Here is a 5,203-nt window from a genome sequence, read left to right as displayed (position 1 = left end):
AAGAAAGAGGGACGTAGCCAGGATTTTCACGGGGCGGGTTTCTTTTCTTTTTTTTTTTTTTTCTTTTTCTTTTTTTGGAGAGAACTGGACGGGTTTCTGAACAGAGGAACAGCTCGGCCTTCTTTGCCTGCAGTGCTAGAAGTGGGTGGAAGGCTGGAGGGCAACTGCCTCCGTCCCAGGCTGACAGCGGGTGGGCAGGTTGCAGAGGCGGCTCAGCCTGTGGCGTTCCCAAGCTGTGCAGGCAATGCCAAGGCTGGGAGGATGTTGCCTAGGCCCTTCCTTGTATGGAGGGGGAAGCGGACTCGGAGGAGGACCCAAGCCCAGGGGACCCTGTGAGTCACCATGACATGACCTCTGGCTCAAACGTCTGGCCTCTGAGGTGATTTGGGGAACTTTGTATTTCTCCGTTTTCATTTATGCAGAAATTTCAAGTCTTCTTACGTGGTCTCTCTGACCTGGGAAATGTGCAATCTAATAATGGTAGACGTAATAATGGACCACTCAGTGGCGTGGTGGTTTGGGCAGCTGGATCCCACATAGCTGACAATGCAGCTCAAGTCCTGAGTCACTATGAGAAACATGCCGGGCACATGTGCACATGTGCCCAAAATCCCTAAAGGAGGGAGAAATGGAGGAGAAGGGATCATGCATACCATGGCCATCCTCCCAGGGGGGTGATTTCTCACATTCTCTCCCTCTCTCTCTTTCTCTCTCTCTCAAGCATACAAGTCCTATAGCAAATTTTAAAAATAAGGGCTAGCAGGTGGTATAGTGGTTAAGATGCTGGACTCCCACATGGCTGACCATAGTTCGAGTCCCAGAGCCGGAGGCTTGAAACTCACACCAGGCACATGTGTGTACATGACCAAAATCCCAAGAGGAGAATGGAAGAGAAGGGATTGTGGAATGTCCTCCCCCCAAGGGGTGATTTCTCACTTTCTCTCTCTCTGGCTCGCTCTGGCTCTTCAGAAAGCTTACATGCTCTATAGCAAAAAAGCTCGCAAAAAAAAATAATAAAATGACGATGATGTTATAATCATTGAGTGCTGAAGACGAGCCAGGCACTTGCTAAGTGCTTTAAGTGCGGTATCTCCTCTCCTTTCCTCTTCCCTCCTCAACGCAGATCCCATAGTCACCTTTTTTTCCTTTAGAGAGATTTTTGCTGTAGGGTGTGTGCACTCGCCAGAGAGACAGAAAGTGATAGTCACTCCCACGGGCGGGAGCCACTCTGCAATCCCTTTTCCCTTGGAATTTTGGGCACACACACACACACACACACACGCGCGCGCGTGCATGCACGCCTGGTGTGAATTTTAAGCTACTGGGTCTGGGACTCAAACTGCGGTGGGGGTGTAGCAGTATAACCATTTCACCGTCTGCTGGTCTCATAATTACCCCTTTTCTGAGTGCCCCCTATTTGCACATTTTCACTGTTCATCTCCCGCTACTTTCAGCCACCCTGAAAGCTGACTTAGAGAAGAGGAAATTGTGGCTCAAATTAAAGGCGTTCAAAACTCATCAGTCTTGCCCATCTGTCCATTCAGGAGACAAGCGCAGAATGCCTACCGCGTACCGGGTGCCACACTGGGTTCTGATGGTAAAGACCCTGGCCTTGTCCCGTGAGCACTCCATCTATGGAAAAGTCCATTCTGATGGAATGGAAAGACCTTCCCAGAGGACAGGATCTAGGATAAGGACACAGTAAATCCATCTCCAGCCTGCAGGGGTCAAGGAGCTCCTCTCCCAGGGCCAGATGGTCAAGCTGAGAACTGAAGGGCAAAGAGGTCGTAATGATAGGGTGATGGGGTCCCAGATAGAGACGACAGCAGGTGCAAAGGCCTGGAGGAGAAGCTCCTCGTGGTGACACCAACCCTGGGATTCCCAAGCCTAAGCTACCCTGGGCCAGCCCCAACTCCCAGGCTCACCCGTAGCCACGCCTCTCCACTCAACCTGCCACCCACCGGGTGTAGATAGCCTGCAGACCTGAGGCTGGAAAAGCTGTCTTGGAAGTGGGGTCTCCAGTCCCTGTGTCCCGACCCCAGCTGTGGCATCTTCCCCCAGCTAGGGCCCCAGCAGAGAGAAGCTGTCCCACTGCCACGTCCTGTCTGAGCTTCTGAGCCTCAGAAACCATGAGCATAATAAAATGTCATTTTACACCTTTAAGGCTGGGAGAGAGTTGTTTTGCAGACGACTGGCACGGAGTTCACTGTGGGACTTCTCTCCTAGTGAACGTGTGCACAAGTGAGATGGCTCAGAGCTGACAGCAAGGCCACGAATCCCATCGCCACCACTGGCCAGCACGAGCCCTTAGGCAACATCCTGAATTTATCTCTGTGTCTGTTTCCTTATCTGTAAAACAGGATAATAAGGACACCCCCATGATGTCACTGTGAGCTTTAAAATTTGTAATACACGAGGAAGGGTGGCAATACACAGGAAGTGCTCAGTAAACTTCTTTCAGAAATGATTAGCTTTATTTCAAGAACTCATTCAACAAACATTTCTAAACATGAAGTCTAAGCCAATACTATGCTGGGCATTTAACATTAAAACTTAAACAGCCCTCTGAAGTGGGAGTGTTTTATAGACGGAATCTGAGGCTTAGAAAGTAAGGCCAGTGACCAGCAGATGGCGTGGTGGTTAAGGCGCTGAAACCCACATGGCTGACACAGCAGTTCCAGTCCTGGACCAGGTGGCTTGAAAAGCATTCCAGGTGCATGTGGGCCCAACATTCTGATAGGAAAATGGAGAAGAGATCGAGGCATGGCCATCTCCCTGGGGGGGGTGGTGATTTCTCATTTTACCTCTCTCCATTTCTGTCTTTCTCCTGTGAGCACATATGACCTGCCATCGATGGCAAAATTTTTTTTAAAAAAAGAAAAAGAAAAAAAGGCCACCGGGCAGCCATATCGTGTGCAGGCACCCACACCTGGGATGTCACTCGGCCCAGAGAGACAAGCATCATGTGAACAAATGCCATCTCTTCTACTCAGCACTGCTCCGACATCAACACTGCATCAGGAAAAGAAACTTCAAGTGGCTCTTAGCACCGGAAAACGTGGTTAACCTCACTCAAATTAGATGACAATAAAATCACATAGCACTACCATTTTCCACCTATCTGATTGGCAAAGAGCCAAAAATATTCAAACCACAGGCATTGCCAAGCTGTGGGTGAGCTGGGGCTGTCCCCTATCTTCCTGGGGGCGGGCAACTTGGCCCAACTCCTGCAGAAGACACACCGATGACATCTATCAAAAGTTACAGCACATATGTCCCCTAGCTCAGCTTCACAGTGAGCTCACCATGTGCACAGGGACAAGGGCACCGGCACACGGCTGTTTCTTGCAGTCTTGCATGTGGCCCCAGAAACACCGGGGACCTCCTCAACGTCCGGAGATCTGTTTGGATTTCTTTTTTTGGGGGGGAGAGGTTTTTGCTATAGGGTGCGTGCACTCGCTAGAAAGAGAGACAGAGAGACAGAAAGCGAGATATCACCACCAGGGGGGATGGCCACGCCGCAATCCCTTCTCCTCCATTCTTCTCTCGGGATCTTGGGCACGCACACACACGTGCCTGGCATGAGTTTAAGCCACAGGGCCCGGGACTCGAACCATGGTCAGCTACATGGGAGTCCAGCAACATAGCCATTATGCTAACTGCTGGTCCCCAGAGATCTGTTTAAGATACAGTCTTGGCACTCAGTGGGCTGCCAAGCCGTGGGGAAGCGTCACGAGGAAGCATTTGATGTGATGTCACACAGACACCCCAAGATGTATAGTTCAGTGAAAAAAGCAAGGGACAGATCAGTGCACACAGTATGTCACCATGTGGGGGGAAGGAAGGGAGGAGAAAAAATACACATGCATGCATGATTCATGTATGTGCAAAACCTACACAGGAAAAGACGGGCTGAAAAGGAGGAACTGAGATCGCTATGGGGAGGGATGAGGAGGAAGGGCTGGGCTCAGAGTGGGTGGAAAAGAGATTTACTTTTCCCTTTCATTCCTGTTGAATTTTAAGCCTTGGGAATATATTACCAGGCCCAATAATGATAATGAAACACTTTGGGGACATTTGGGAAACTGGTCTTTAAATACTGTTAATAAGGATTCAAATGGCTTTAACCTAAATTCCAAAATAAAGCATTTTTCTGACAGTTTTGTTTTTTTTTTTTTTTTTTGGAGACAGGTCCTTGAGCTCCACACGTGAGCCCTGACCCTTAACCCCAGGTGTGGTTCCCAAGCATGCCCACCAAAAACAGCCTCCAGGGGGAGCCCTGCACACAGTACCACGGCGAGCAGTCTCCTCTGCATGCACGCAAGTCCCATTTCTACCCCTGTGCAAACCTGGGGTGAGCTTCACTGAGACATCGTCCAGGCACTCAGCCTGGGGGTGAGTGAGCTCAGCTCACTGGGGCTCGTAGGCCCACCCCCAAGTGGAGAGATGATAGAATGTACCAGCAATCAGACCTGGTGCTTGTCCTTCTCTGTATCCAGGCGGCTGCTTGACCTTGGGGAAGTCACTGCACCCACTGGACCTCCCTTTCTGCCACTGCAACAAGGCTGAAGGCACCAACTGCCTGCTCCGGGGTTGTGGAGGATGAGGTGAAGTGAGGTGCAGAAGGCCCTGGCACATCGCAGGGCTGAGAAATAGTGCTCTTGCTTCCACAACCCTGTTCATTCTTTCCTTGGCCATCAGTCTCCTTGACTCCAAATTCTATCTATCCTTCAACGTAGACATTCCTCCAGGAAGCCTTCACTGGTCCACTATCTGTTCCGCAAGCAGAAGTCATCCTTCCTCCTGTGACTCCTTCTTCCTCCCCTCCTGGGAGCCAGCAGGTGGTGTAGTGGTTGAGGAGCTAGACTCCTACATGGCTGACCGCGGTTCAAGTCCCTCTTTCCATCCTTTCACACTCTTTGTGGGATATTACCGCAGGCCATGGCCAACTTCTTTTCTCTGAGTTCTGTTACTGTCTAGGCCACCAGGGGGCAGCACTCCCCAGGAAGCCAGAGGAGCAAGGCTGGGATCCTAGGGCCAGAGGCTGGAGGGAACACCTGCCCACAGCCCTACAGAAGTGCAGCCCCACTGTGTGCCAGGCACTGCACCCAGTGCTCTGCATGCTTTAGCTCACTGCAGACTCACGACTCCCCCATGGGGAAGGCACTATCCCCACTCTTCCATCTCACCCCATCTTCCCTTT

Source organism: Tupaia chinensis, unplaced genomic scaffold (assembly GCF_000334495.1).
Source record: "Tupaia chinensis unplaced genomic scaffold, TupChi_1.0 Scaffold140086_1, whole genome shotgun sequence".
NCBI lineage: Eukaryota > Metazoa > Chordata > Mammalia > Scandentia > Tupaiidae > Tupaia > Tupaia belangeri.
This window is presented reverse-complemented; position numbering follows the sequence as displayed.